Genomic DNA, 15,912 nt, shown 5'->3' with positions numbered 1-15,912 from the left:
AATCAGCAACACATTTGACATACAGACCATCCCACAGCACAGGACACTCTGTAGATCAAAGGGTTTGTAGCTGGGTGAGTGTTTACCTTTCTCCTTTGGTAGCATGCAGATTACCTTCTAGTAACATACGTACTACTCCGTAGGGGTGATGCCTCTCGGTAGGCACTAGCTCTATTTCTCCATGTTCAATGAGTTATGTAGGTGTTGTTTTCAGCAATAGGGCCTTATGTTCAGTTTGTGGAGAACCACCAATAGCCTTGGCAATAGGCTGGGTTGTTTGAGGGTTCCTATGTGTCTTCATTAGGATTTCTATTACTGTGATAGAAACCATGGCCATGACAACTCTTAATAAGGAAAACATTTCATAGGGACTGGCTTACAATTTCAAGGTTTAGTCCATTAACATCATGGTGGGAAGCATGGCATGTGCAGGCAGACATGGTGCTGGAGGAGCTGAGAGTTCTGCATTTGGATTGGCAGGCAGCAGGAAGAGAGAGTGACACTGGGCCTAGCTTGAGCAATTGAAACCTCAAAGCCCATTGCCAGTGACTCACTTCCTCCAAGACCACACCTACTCCAACAAGGCCACTCCTCCTAACAGTGTCACACTCTATGAGCCTATGAGAGCCATTTTCATTCAAATTGCCACACCATGGGACCCCTTTGTGTAACAACTCAATTAGATGTAACCCATTCCCAGTACAGGAAGCTTTATTTGGTGATGAGAGATATAAAGTTGGGGCTCTGTCTCCCCCATTATTTGGCAATTTCATTTAGCTCACTTTCATATATGTGAAGTATCTTTTGTATTATGATTCCATATGACCCCTCAAATGAACCTTAGTTTTATCTGTCCCTCCCAGTATTTCCTCCCATGCCAACTCTTCCCTCCCACTCCTTGTTTGATCCTCACATTCCATAACTATTCTATTTTCCATTCCTAGGGAGATTCCTCCCTGCTCCCTAGTCTTGTACACTTTTTAAAAGGTTATTGGCCTTTGTGTTTCTTTCTTTCTTTCATCTTCTTTCTCTACCTTCTTTTTGGAAACTATCTATTCATTTCAGTTACCCATTTGCTGACTGGCAGTTTTATTCCCTTGATTTAATTTCTCTCAATTTTGGGTCTTAGCTTTAATTTTTAAGATATGTGCGCATCACTTGGAATACCCAGAAATCAGGAAATTAGTAAAGGGCCATAGGAGAGGGAATTCAAGGAAGGAAAATTGGAATGAGGTGTCAAGAGTTAAAGGGGAATAATGGTACAGAAAGGGTTAAATGGGGAGGAGGATGGAAGGGTAGGGTAGAAGAGGGAATGTGGAAAGGGATAAAAAAATAATGCTATGATTGTTTTATTTTTCAGTGCATTTATGTGTATTCGTCTGTTTTGCCCTGTGTGTGTGTGTGTGTGTGTGTGTGTGTGTGTGTGTGTGTGTGTCCTGAAATGGTCAGCATGTGGAGGTCAGAGAAGAACTCGTATAGATCCAGTTTTTCCTTCTACCATGAGAGTCCCAGGATCTGAAATCTGGTCTTCAGGCTTAGAGACAAATAACTTTACTCACTGGCCCCCTAATTCTATGATTTTAAACTTGAGGAGAGATAATAAGATACAGAGTGTGAGTGCGTTGACTACTAAGTCTCACCACTGAGTTCAACCTTCATAACCAACATGGTGGAAGGAGAGTACTGACTCCTGCAGTTCAACCTTGAACCTCCACATACGTGTCATGGCATGTCAACACAGAAACACGGACAAAACAAATAAAAATAAGTATCTTATAATTCAAAGTAATTTAGACAACTATACAGAACTAATGAATTAAACTTTTAATGACATACAAGAATGACAGAGTATCCGATATAATATAGTAAGATACATGTAGACTACAAAAGACATCTAAGGCATATGATGGAAAGACCAAGATATAGGGTTCAAGACAAGGTCAGTAGTAGAATGCTTCCTCTCATGCTCCAGAGCCGGGATTCAATGAACAGTACTGAAAAACAAGGTTATAATGATTTTTAATATTTGTAAGTTTATAAATGTTCATATGTAAACACATGTAAATATGCATCATAACTTATTAATGATTTTAAAACTTTGGAATTATGCCTGAATATATAAACAAGCCATGTCTTTGCAGGGTGGGATGGGATTACTAGCCATGTTTTCTTGGACAGAATTGTCTGTATTTTCTAAGGTGAGTATGCAATGTGCTAGAAAAAATATAAAAATAAAGACTCAACATCAACTTCAAATGTATGTAATTTACTAGAAATAAAGCTAAACTGAGTCTTCTTTCCATGTGTACACAAAATAAAATTGGATGCTGTGGTGCTGAAATGACTTCAGCCCATGTGATGGCTAATCTTAACTATAACTTGATTGTGTCAAGGATGTCTAAGAGATTCCTCAAACACTGCTCTGGGTGTGTCTGTCACATTTCTAGACACAGATATGAAGTCTTGGACCTAATTAAACTGCTTAACTCATTAATACATTCAAATTTTGGATAGATGATTAAGAGAGTTACAGGCTGAATTGCAGAAAGCAAGGACCGTGGTCTTGGAGGGTGTATCCTGTCCTGGTCCCTTCCTACATGCTCAGCTATGTGTCCTACATGCCATGATGTGAACAGCTCTGGTCCACTATGTCCTTCCCACCACAATGAAAACCTCTAAAATCATAAACTAAACTATATCATTGCTCCATTGTACTGTTTTACCCAGGTCACAGCAGTGAGAAATCAGATAGCATTTGTCTCCCATTCAATCAATAAGAATGAAGTGAGATACTGAACTAATGTTTGCTAGAACCTTGGCAGAAGAGGTGCCATGAATCTGAAGGTTCTTAAAGGGGCTGTGAGGTCTGCCATATTCACTAGTGTAAAACCAGTGTTGATGAAAGTAAAAGTGAGAGGAACAAGGAAAGTGTGGCAAATGTCAGCTAGTGGTGGAAGGGTGGAGGAAGAGGAAGAAGGAAGCAGGAATCTGAGGGGCAGAAGCTCTCAGGATATGGGGAAGCAGAGAGCATTGCTCTACTCCCAACTAACTGTTGAAACATCAGCAGCGGATGCTGATTCCAGGCAGGTGTCAGGGCTTGGCAGTGCAGGGAATAGAAGGTTCAGTGTCGTGAGCCTTGAGAGCACAGGGGAGGAATAAGGACTCACCTGCAGCAGGACTGAGCAAGGAAGGTCCCAGCCCCTAAAACTCATTACACAGCGATTGGTCATGGCAACATGTAAAATCCAGTGTTATATTATAATGGGTGAAAGTCTTATTGAAACATCCGGAAGAACAATCCTGCTGCCCAAACCAGATGTTATAACCTGTACAAGAAAAATAACAAGGGTCAAACCTAAGTATTTGTAAAATCAGAGTCTCAGAAAAAGGTGACTTAGACTCCCTGGTGAAATGTATGCCAGCCATACTCAGGTGACTGTAGTTATCATCTATCAACCTGTAATCTGGCCTGCAGGCATGCCTCCCATTCCCCAACTGACTGGAGTTTTAAAGTTCAAATCTTCTCATTCCTGAATATGTTTTCCAGAAAGCTATAAAGAGCATGCAGAGACACCCCCAACCCCCGCTTAAAAAAAAAAAATGTCTTCTTCTGGCAAAGAGTGGTAGGCAACCAGTACCAAATGGAAAAGAGACTTCTCCTGAATTTACACAGAAACACACCTCCCTAGTCTCTGCTTTGTCCCCAGGAGTGTAAAGAGGGATGGTTTCTTCCTGAGCAGCAAACAGAGTGACCCCGATATCTCCCAGGCTTGACGCACCTTTAGACACTACCAGTATGCCACATTCCTGGTCATCTTTAGCCTCACAGGTGCTTTCTCCTTTCACACACACTCCATCGGCATTTAACCAGTCACACTGCAAACATGTCAGAGCTGAAAAGGCAAAATCAAGGATAAGAGGTCAACCGGAGCACCACCTCAGGGATCAGACAGGATCTGAGCCTGTGGCTATAATCAATAAGTAAGGAACAACGACCATGGAAAGAGCTGGGTGTATGCTGAGCTGACCTCTAAAGGGTAGCCCATGACCTTGGACACTAGGAAAGGATTTGAGAAGAGCCAAGTTTCTGCAGTTCAAATACCGTGAATGAACTGGGCTGTGAGGAGGAAGCTCAGAGCTCTGATGTGGGGAGCTTGAGCCTGCCGCCTGTGAGCAGACAAGTGCTCCCATCACTTCATTACCTTCATCCTGCCAAGGACTTTCCTTGCATCATTTCCAATACAAATTTATGTCTATGCACAGGTAAGCTGGAGGAATTGAGAATGCTTTCTTGTTAAAAATGAGGAGGTGAACTGAAGGACCAGAAGTAAGGACACTCGAAGCAGAGGCATGACAAAGAGGATTTGGAGATGCCTGTACTGTATACAACAGAGGGAAGAGAAGAAAGGAGAGGTGAGGATATGGAGATGAAGGCTGTGGGGTCCACAAATAAAAGTAGTCAGGTTTTATATCTTATTCCTGACCTCCCAAACCCAACACCCTTTGACAGTATGTCTGCCCACCAGCACCGGCCCCTTCCATCTGCCAGTATCTCACCATGGAGGAAGCCCAGCACCAGGGACAGACCCAGCAGGAGCAGCAGGAAGTGCTTCCCCATGGCAGTGGGATCCCAGGTTAAGAGTGCAGCAGAGAGCAGGACAGAGCACTCAAGGCCTAGCCTCAGCAATGCAGGCTTATATATGAGCTCAGGCTAGAAAGGCAGCCAATTGGATCCCAAGCCAGTGTGCTGAGCAGATGGCCCTGGGGGAAGCATAGAGCCTACGTGCTCTGCTTGCTCTCTTCTCCATCCCTACCCAGTGGTTCAAGTACTTCCAGATTCCTGTCCACATGTTTAGTTTACTAACTTTCAAATGGGGATTAATAGCTGTGCGATTCGAAGGAATTTTGAGACTGGGTGGCTGAGGAGTCTAGAGGGTGCTACACACACTAGGCTATCACTCTCCTCATAGAAGAAAACTGTTACCTTCTGCCACTACATCCAGATGTTAAATTCTCTGACTATTTGTGAATGGGATACATGTCTAGGTACATGTTTGAATCACTGAAACCCAAACTGCAGATTCAGGTTCCTTTTCTGTGTAGACTACAGTCATCTTCCTGGGGACCAGATAGAAAGACAAGACAAACTACAGGGTCATGGAAGGAAAGTGTGATGGGAAAACAGGCCTTTCATTCTGGGTCTGCTTTCCTTGTCCCACTGATGGAGCCAGGAAACTTAAAGTCCCACTGATGAAGCCAAAATGACACAGAGACATGTGTGCTTCTTTAAAACCTCCCAGACAGGTAAAAGATACGAGCATTTTGTGCTTACTTAGCACCAAAAGGATGTGCAACTTTGTTGGTAGGCTTGCTGGTTAGAGGTCGAAGTGTATCATGACATGACAGCTTTTTCCAAAGCTCAAGGGTATGGGGACTCCTCCTCCCCCTCAGCCAGACTTCCTGCTCTCTTCCTGCCCTTATCTGGAGAATGTCCCTGGACACGGAGGACTGACCTCCTGATCTGAATGTTATCTTTAAGACCGGATGCCAGGTTTATCTCTACGGTGACCCTTGACAGTTTCCTGCTAGAAGGCTTTACCCTGCTGCACATATGGTAACTAAGACTTACACTAGGAGCTCTGCTATAAGACCCTGCTGTCACATGTGAAGCCTTATGATAGGAGTGTGCCACTTAATGCAAATTAGAGTTTGTCCCCAGGCTGCCCAATCCGATATATTTCCTATATATATTTATTCTGAAATAAAGCTGAGCTGATTCACCAGTCTTCTCTCAGAGGGCTGTCTCCATCACACCCACAGCAGTCCGAATCCTGTTCCCAAGTCTACTCCCTGCACCCTCATGGACCAATGCAGCCACGATCCTGAGGAAGATGCAGAAACCTCAATAACTTTGAGTTTCCTTCCTCCTCCTCTCTCTCCTAAATTGGAGCAGTGCTGCACATATAAAAATACCTCGAGCTGCCAGAACACTTTGTACTCCCACGGTAGACAGTGAAGATGGTGCCTCAACTCCCTGACAGAAGCACTCCTTCCAACCTAGACATCCTTTCTACAGACTCAGGGTGCACAGGTGTCCTCCCCAGTGAGACTTGGTAGTCAAGGCCACTACTTCAGGAGAAGTAGAGGAAAATCTCCCAAATGTCAGTTCATATCAAACTATTCAAGGAGTTCAATCAAAGTTTGATATAGACTTTGTGATAGCTATTTTTGGTTGTTGACACCTGGAATTAACTAAATACCAAGTGCCTGGGTACACCTATGAGGGATTCTTCTTAATTAAATCATTTGAAGTGGGAAAGCCTGATTTTAATCCTGATCTTTTGAGGTGGGAAGATCCATCTTCAATCTAGGCCACACCTTCAGGGGCAGTCTATGTAAAGGAAATAAAAGAAGGAAGCCTTTGCTCTTGGCCTGCTTGCCCTCACTCCCACTGGCCATTTCATTCCTTCACTGGTATTAGAGCCTACTTCTTTGGGATTCCGGAATATACTGAAGACCAGCTGAGACATCCAGCATCATAGACTGAACAGCTACTGGATTCTTAGACGTTCTGTTAGTAGGCAGCCATTGTTGGACTAGCCTGATGCATCCTGTAAGCCTCTCTGATAAGTCCCCATGCTATAAGTTCTGTTCCATTAGAGAACCCTGACTAATATAGACCTCCTGGGTGGATCCATCCCTAGGAAGCTTTTTCAATTAGTGTGAGTTCGCTCAGCTCCCACAGTCCCTTTGTTCTTGTTTTTCATTATGTTGTCTGTCTTCAGCTTCTGCTTGCTTAACCTTCTGTCTTTCCACACCCCATGATACACACTCTCTTCCTTTGCAAAATGCAGCTCAAGGCTTTTAGGCTTACAACCCTGTGACACTATGACAGATCAGTGCTAATCAGAGCCCTCAGGTGTACCTTCTCAGCTGGAATACATATTAGAAAAAAATGAGGCCTTCATCCCATCACTGTTCTCACAGGGGGGAAAAGTAGAGACAGAAGGATTAGAAATAAAAGGCAAAATGGCCACCAACAATCAGGCTCAGACTGACTGCTTAAAGCCTGACATGGTGACTTGTGATTCATTCTCTGAAAATTTGGAATCTAATTTCTAATACCCACAGATGCCTCTCCCTAAATAAGCAGAGTCAGGAAATAACATGTAATGTTATAAAATGTATCACATAAGAAAGCAGTGAGATACTAACTTGTTATTTATTCAAATACCATGCCACAGAACGGGCAATTGAGATGAGACCAAGTGACCAACTCTCTCTCTTTCTTGTAGAGAGCCGTGAACGGCCGCGCCTCAAAGATGGTGCCGGCGTCCGGCTTCCGCCTTCCCGATGGCAGGTGTTCTCTGGGATAAATAACTCCTTATTTGGCTAAGGCTAGGATCTGGCTTGCTTCCACACACCTGGACCTAATCTGGCTTGCTTGCGTATGTCTGACCCTATCGGCATTGTCCACGTGGCACTACGGGGTTGGTTGCCCAGTGGCTATAAAGGGCGTGGGCTGGCTTTCCCCAGAATTAGAAGATGGCTTTCCCCGGAGTGAGAAGATGGCTTTCCCCGGGGTCAGAAGATTGTTCAAGGTTCCTGAATAAACTGCTTGGAGAAGAGCCTGGTGTTGCGTCTTCCTTGCTGGTCGAGGCAGACGTGACTCTCTCTCTCGCTCTCTCTCTCATTCTTTAATAATCTGATTTTTCCACAGTGTATGTCTTTTCTTACAGTTTCTTTAATTTTCTGCCTGGTAAAGACTTTATCACTGAACTTTGTCTCATTGTTTCCAGTACAATGGCAGACACAGCATAAAACTAAGGACATATCTTCTATTTTGCTACCCACAGATACTCTGAACGAAGTCCCTCCTCTGAAAAGGCATTGGCTAACAAGCTGCCGGGGAGACTGAAGTTTCTATATTCTCTTCCAGATCAAACTCACCCACTGAAGGTTTGTGGTATTCTTTTTTCCCTATATAGCCACACAGTGGTTTCATTATCCTTCCACTTTTGAAATGGTTGTTATGAAAGCAACTATTCTGAATTCCTCAATTATAGGGGGCATCTCCCCAGATTGTGAACCAGAATCATTTTGTGGATGTGTTCCCCTTGTACGGAGATGTGGCCAGAGAGAAGGTCACAGATCCCACTGGGATGGGTGAAACATTGGTACCACTGCATTCTGTTATCTGAGCTCTTCATAGCAAGACATCTAGAAGTCCCAGTGTGCTAGATACAACATCAGCTGCTGCTCAAGTCATGCCCATCTATAGCTCTGTCTCTCTGCACCCTCATAGGAGATTCTGCATGAGAACCCCAGACTGACAGACTTATTCCTTCCCCTACAGGCATCAGAGACCGCCTGACTACAGCAGGTGCTGTCCATTACTCATCACTCACTAGGCACAGAACCTCCCTGCGTCTTCTGAAACTTATAAAAAGGTCCTTGCTCTTTGTCATGTATGCCCAACATTCCTCAGAGTCCTTGCTGTCCTACTGCCTATCTGTCCATCTATAGCATCAAACATTCTCCCAAAATATCTCTTGCCTGACAGTACAATCTACCACTGTCTTGATACCTTCCACTGCTGATGGATCTAGGAATTTTTTAGACAGTTTGTTTATAGAAGATATGACTAAAAAGAAAATTCTGAAAAAAGCTTAATGCTTTAAAAAAATCCATAACTATTCAATATAGTACCTGAAGTTCTAGCTAGAGCAATAATACAACTAAAGGAAATCAAGGTGATACAAATTGGAAAGAAAGAAGTCAAAGTATTATTATTTACAAATGATATGATAATATACATAAGTGACCCCCAAAACTACCAGGGAACTCCTACAGCTAATAAACACCTTTAGTCAAGTGGCTGGATACAAGACTAAAACACACACACACACATACACACACACACACAAGTCAGTAGCCCTTCTATATACAAATGATAAATGGACTGAGAAAGAAATCAGTGAATCTACATCCTTTACAATAGCCTGAAATGATATAAAGTATCTTGGTGTAACTCTAACCAAGCAAATGAAAGACCTGTATGACAAGAACTTCTAGTCTTTGAAGAAAGAATTTGAAGAATCTCTCAGAAGATGGAAAGATCTCCCATGCTCATGGATCAGTAGGATTAACATAGTAAAAATGGTCATCTTACCAAAAGCAATCTACAGATTCAATGCAATCCCCATTAAAATCCAACACAATTCATTACAGACCTTGAAAGAGTAATACTCAACTTCATATGGAAAAATAAAAATTTAGGGTAGTGAAAACAATCCTGTATGATAAAAAAACCTCTGGCAGTATCACCATCCCAGCTTTTAAGCTCTACTACAGATCTATAGTAATACAAACTACATGGTATTGACAAAAAAACCAGACACATAGATCAATGGAATCAAACTGAAGACCCAGATGTAAAGCCACACACCTACAGACACATGATTTTTGACCAAGAAGCCAAAATTATACCACAGAAAAAGAAAGTATCTTCAGCAAATGGTGCTGGTCTAACTGGATATAGTTTGTAACAGAATGCAAATTGATCTGTTTATCACCCTGCACAAAACTGAAGTCCAAGTGGATCAAAGACCTCAATATAAATCCAGACACACTGAACCCCATAGAAGAAAAATTGGGAAATAATCTTGAATGCACTGGCACAGGAGCCAACTTCCTGAACAGAACACCAACAACACAGGTACTAAGATCAACACTTAATAAATGAGATCTCATGAAACTGAAAAGCTTCCATAAGGCAAAGGACACCATCAATAGGACAAAACAGCAGCCTATAGAATGGGAAAAGATCTTCATCAACTATCATATCTGACAGAGGGCTGGTTTCCAAAATATATAAAGAACTGAACAAACTTGCTATCAACAAACCAAATAATCCCATTAAAAAATGAAGGGCAGATCTAAACAGGGAATTCTCAACAGAAGAATCTCAAATGGCTGAGAAACACCTAAGGAGATGTTCAACATCCGTAGCCATGAGGGAAATGCAAATCAGAACAACTCATAAATTCCATCTCACACCTGTAGGAATCACTAAGTTCAAAAACACAAGTGACAGCTCATGTTGGAGAGGATGTGGAGCAAGGAGAACACTCCTCCATTGCAGGTGGGAGTGTAAACTTGTACAGCCACTTTAGAAGTCAATGTGGTGGTTCCTCAGAAAACTGGGAATCAACCTATCATAAGACCCAACTATACTCATGGGCATAATACCCAAAGGATGCTCAACTAAGAATCAACCTACCACAAGACCCAGCTATACCACTCTTGGGCATAATACCCAAAGGATGCTCAAGTATACCACAAGGACACTTGCTCAACTATATTCATAGAAGCTTTATTTGTAATAGCTAGAACCAGGAAACAACCTAGATGTCCCTCTACCAAGGAACAGATAAAGAAAATGTGGTACATTTACACAACAAAGTATTACCCAGCTGTTAAAAACAAGGAAATTTGAAGGCAAATGGATAAAATTAGAAAAGTTAATCCTGAGTGAGGTAACTCAGACTGATAAAGACAAACATGATAAGTACTCACTCATAAGTGGATATTAGTTGTAAATAAAGTATAACTATGCTACAATCCACAGACCCAGAGAGACTAGGTAATAAGGAGAGTTCACGGGTGGTGGGGGAACACCTAGATTTCCTTGGGAAAGGGAAACAGAAGAGATTTTATGAGTGGACTGAGGGCAGGTGGGGAGGGGAACATGAGCAATCAGGTTGTGGGGCATGGAAGAGGAGAGTGCTGAGGGGGACTACTGGTGGAGGGCATTTCAGGGTCAGGCAGAAGCCTGGTTCAGGGGAATCTCCCAGGACTCTATGGGGAGGACCTCAGCTTAGATTCCTAGCAATAGTGGATAAGTAGCCTGAACTGGCCATCTCCTGTGACCAGATTGGGGCCTGGCCCAATTGTCATCAGTGAGAAGTCATCCAGCAACTGATGGAGGCAGATGCCGAGACCCCCAGCCAAACATTAGGTGGAGTTTGGGAATCCTGGGGAGGAAGAGAAAGGAGTGTAGGAGTCAGAGCAGTCAAGAACACCAAGGGAAGGCTCACACAATCAACTAATCTGGGCTCACAGAGGCTTGCAGAGACAGAACTAACAATCAGTGAGTCTGTATGAAACTGACCTAGGCACTCTGCATACATGTTACAGTTGTGTATCTTGGTTTCCTTAAGGGACTCCTAACAGTGGAAACAGAGGCTATCTTCTCATACTGAGTCACCTTGCCCAGCCTTAATACATGGGGAGGTCTTACTGCTACTTGATATGCCATATTTTATTGGTACTCAATAGGAAACCTGCCCTTCCCACAATGGAGATGGAAGAGGAGGGGACCAGGGAGTGGGGGAGGGGATTTAGGAGACGAAACTGGAAGGGGAGGATGTGGGGAGGGAGGCTGCAGTTGGGATGTAAAATAAATAGATGAATAGAAAAAAAAGAAAGAAAAGAAAATAACCTTTTCCAATTACAGATCAATTGCTTTAAAAAAGGGTGGGAGGATAGACAGGCAATCTTGCTCACCTTGTTAATAGAGTAGATAGGGTTAAACGTGTGTGTGTATTTTCCATGTGTAATGTTATTATATTTCTTTTTGTTTGTTTGTTTTTTTTTTTTTTTTGGTTTTTCGAGACAGGGTTTCTCTGTGTAGCTTTGCGCCTTTCCTGGAACTCACTTGGTAGCCCAGGCTGGCCTCGAACTCACAGAGATCCGCCTGGCTCTGCCTCCCGAGTGCTGGGATTAAAGGCGTGCGCCACCACCGCCCGGCATGTTATTATATTTCTTTAAGGAAAGCTTTGAAGGTGTACACAATTGTTGGACATTAGATAACAAGTTCAAGAGAATAATGCAATGAAGCAGTATTTAATATACAACTCTGCAGAAAGGGACCCTGGCATAAAGATTGGGCAAAGATGGCTGCTGGCATGCTGATTTGGCACAAGAGACTGGTTTTAAAATTCCAAGCCGCATGTGAAGATGCCGGTAAGCCACGAGCCATGTGGCAAGGTATAGATTAATAGAAATGGATTAATTTAAGATGTAAGAACAGTTAACAAGAAGCCTGCCACGGCCATACAGTTTGTAACCAATATAAGTCTCTGTGTTTACTTGGTTGGGTCTGAGTGGCTGTGGGACTGGCGGGTGAGAGAGATTTTCCCTGACCGTGGGCCAGGCAGGAAAACTCTAGCTACAAGGGAGGGGTCACCGCCCCTGCCAGCATCCAGAAAGTCTCACAGTACTTATTGCTAGCCAAGACAAAGAAGAAATTTGAATATGGCTTTGGGATCGTCCATCTTCAGTGTCAACTTGACTGGGTTTAGAACTGCCTGGGAAACACACTTCCAGGTGTGTGGGAGGGTGTTTCCACCGAGGTGACTGTGGAATCAGAATGTGGGCAGTAATATTATATGGTCTGGGGTCCTGGAAGAGGGTGCATTTTAGCTAAATTGCAGAAGGTGGTATACCTGAAAAACAATAAATTTTGTTGTATTTCAGTCATCTGTGATTATTTTATTACATTTATTTATGGTGTGTGTGTGTGTGTGTGTGTGTGTGTGTGTGTGTGTGTGTGTGTACATGCATTTGCAAGCCACATAGGGTGTGTGAAAGTCACAGGGCAACCTCTGGAAGTTGGTTCTCCCCTATCACTATGTGGGTCCCAGGGATTGAACTTGTTATCATACTTGGCAACAATCACCTTTAACTACTGCGCCACCTCTCTGGACCCCCAATTATCTGGTTTTAAAAACTGACAATCTACAGCATGACTAAGCAGGTAATGGCCCTGACTGCCTAGTATGACCACATAAGCTCAAACCTCAGCATCAAGATGGTAGAAGAAGAGCCTTGACTCCTGTATGGTGACCTCTGAACCCCTCACTGTGGCCTCATTATGTGCACATCCACACATAAATACACACATAAAAATAAATCAATGCATAAAAGTTTTAATTGAAAATAAGCTAAACAAACACACTGAGTTAGTGAAATAAATTATGTAAGGCATTCTATTGGTTACCAAGCAGCCAACAGAAGGTAGATAAACACACAGAGTAGGAGCAACACCTTAGTCATATGATGAGATAAGCAGGGTGTGAGACTCAAGACATGATCACTAGGAGAATGCTTGCTGACATGTCCCAGGATCATGATTCAGTGAACAGAACTGCACAGAAAAAAAAGTTAAAAGTATTTTTAATAATTGTTTTTTGCTGTGGGATGTTCTGTACGGCAAATGTGTTGCTCTGATTGGTCAATAAATAAAACACTGATTGGCCATTGGCTAGGCAGTAAGTATAGGTGGGACAAGGAGGAGAATAAAGCTGGGAAGTGGAAGGCTGAGTCAGAGAGACACTACCAGCCGCCACGATGACAAACAGCATGTGAAGATGCCGATAAGCCACGAGCCATGTGGCAAGGTATAGATTAATGGAAATGGATTAATTTAAGCTGTAAGAACAGTTAGCAAGAAGCCTGCCACGGCCATACAGTTTGTAAGCAATATAAGTCTCTGTGTTTACTTGGTCGGGTCTGAGTGGCTGTGGGACTGGCAGGTGAGAGAGATTTGTCCTGACTGTGGGCCAGGCAGGAAAACTCTAGCTACAGTTTTTAACTTTTATTTTATATGTAGGGGTTTTCTGCCTGCATGTATGTTTGTGCAGCACACATATGCCTAGTGCCCAAAGAGACTAGCAGAGGCATCAGATTTCCTGGAAGAGGAGTGACAGATGGTTGTGAGTGACAATATAGGTACTGGGAATCTAACCAGATTCTTAGCAAGTGCCCCTCCCCACCAGGCTATTAACTGCTGAACCATCTCTCCATCCCTGATCTAAATGATTGTTAATATTCGTAATAAATAAAGATATATATTTAAATACATGGACACATATCATAATCTAATCATAATTCTAAATTATTGAAAATACAACTCAAAATGTGAACAAGTGGTGGGATGCAGGTACTAGCAATGCTCTGGCCAGCAGTGTCTGCTATTCTTTTTCTTTTTACATTGAACATGTAGTCTCCTGGAAAAAAATGTAAAAACCCCAAGCAATATCAAATTTAAAACTATAGAATTTCTTAAACTAAAAGAATCAGTAATTTTTTTCACCCAAAATTCAAGATTAAGATCAATTATTAAGAGGCGGTAGAATGTGAAAAGTAGAGAGGCAGGTTGGAAGAAATTGGTCACTGGGTATGTGTCTTTGGGAGCTGAATCTTGTCCTGGTCACCTCCTATTCCACTTAACTATGCCTCCTGTATGCCATGAACCTCCTCCTTTACATTGTTTTACTCAGGTCACATCCATAAGAGAATTTCTAACACACACGCTAAGTAAAATGCTGGAGTTGTTTGCTGGACAGCTTGGCAGCAAAACCAAAACCTGAAGCTTCGTCAAGGGTAGGCATTGTGCGTGCCATGTTCACTGTTGGAGAACCAGCCTCATTGCAGTGCTTATCAGTCAGCTCATTTGTTGAATGGAGAGAGGGGGTGAGAGATTGTTCAATAAATCAGTCAACACTGGAAGGATGGAGAAAGAGAAGGAAGGAAAAGGAAGCTGAGAAAGGGGAGCATGGAGGGTGTTGGGAAGCAGAGAGCATCTCTCTATTCCTAGCTAAACTGTGGAAATCTCAACACCTGATGCTGACTGGGGAAATCCATGTCTTCTTCCCTATGTCCTCACATTTCATTCCATGGTAGATGGTTCACCACACAGAGATCTTATTTCCTTATTACCCAGTACTCTTTTATTATGTTCGTAGTGATAAAACTAATCAAATAGGTCTGGAAAAAGCTGAATATGGTATTTGATGTTAATATTCTCTAATTGTCATCTGAGTCCAGGTGTGTCAGGGATTGGGCCGTGCTGGGAGTAGTTAACCTTGTGTTTCCAGGCTAGAGGAGCACAGGGAAGGGCAAAGGGCTCACCTAAAGTAGAACAGTCAAGAAAAGGTCTGGCCTTGAAGCATGCCACAGTAGTTTTTGTCACCAAACATACTTTGTCAGATTTCATTCTGCATTGGTACCAATAAGGCTGGACAACATAGTAGAGCTTGCCACCTGATGAGAAAGAAGGACAAGAGAAAATCTTAAATATCTGTAGAAAGAATCAGTGAGTCAATAAATGAGCAGATTCAGAATCCAAGGTGAAAGGTCCACCAGCTGCACTGAGATGACTAACGTGGTCTCTCTGGATGATCAGGTCTCCACCCTTAATCTGACCCAATTCCCGAGACTGCAGAGTAGATTTTAGTGTCCAAACCCTTCCATGCCTGAGAATGCTCACCTATAAGACCCCTGAGGACCAGCCAGAGACCTATATCAAGAAACATTTTCTTTCTCCTCCTAAAGGAATTTTAGTGTGTTCTACAGTCAGTGGCTGCTAGTACCAAAAATAGACAAGATGTTCCCTGCATTCACAGGGAAACACATCCTTAACCCCAGGGCCCTAGACAGAGCTGCCTCCTTCAGGGCAAGAGACCATCCTGAGACCTCCCAGGACATCCTTACCTGTGGAAACTACCCACAAAGCTCCTCACAAACCCCAGAAGAACTGAACAGATCACACTGGACACTTGGGGAAGGTGAAAATCAAAAGCAAGAGAAAGGGACTCATCCAGGGCCCAGCCTCAAGTGTCACTCGGGAACTGATCAATGACTAACAAACAATGGCCAAGGAAGGAGCTGTCCCATGCAGAGCTGACTCCTACATGGAGGCCCATGATTGTTTGAGGAGAGCCAGAAGGCTTCCCTACCCTAAATCCTGGGAAAGGACAGACTGTACAGATGAAGATAAAAGCTCTGAAGCAGGGGGCTAATCCTACGATCAGGACTGGAAAATCCTCCTGTTATTCCATTGTCTCA

The 15,912-nt window shown here is 43.0% G+C and overlaps 1 long non-coding RNA gene across 1 annotated transcript; it reads left to right on the top strand.

The window, feature by feature from the left end:
- The first annotated feature begins 7,549 nt into the window (after positions 1-7,549).
- On the top strand, positions 7,550-7,958 carry LOC131915599 (uncharacterized). The gene is made up of 2 exons (XR_009380369.1): positions 7,550-7,601; positions 7,857-7,958. It is a non-coding gene; the product is annotated as an uncharacterized LOC131915599 (long non-coding RNA).
- The last annotated feature ends 7,954 nt before the right edge of the window (positions 7,959-15,912 follow it).

Source organism: Peromyscus eremicus, chromosome 7 (assembly GCF_949786415.1).
Source record: "Peromyscus eremicus chromosome 7, PerEre_H2_v1, whole genome shotgun sequence".
NCBI lineage: Eukaryota > Metazoa > Chordata > Mammalia > Rodentia > Cricetidae > Peromyscus > Peromyscus eremicus.
This window is presented reverse-complemented; position numbering and strand designations above follow the sequence as displayed.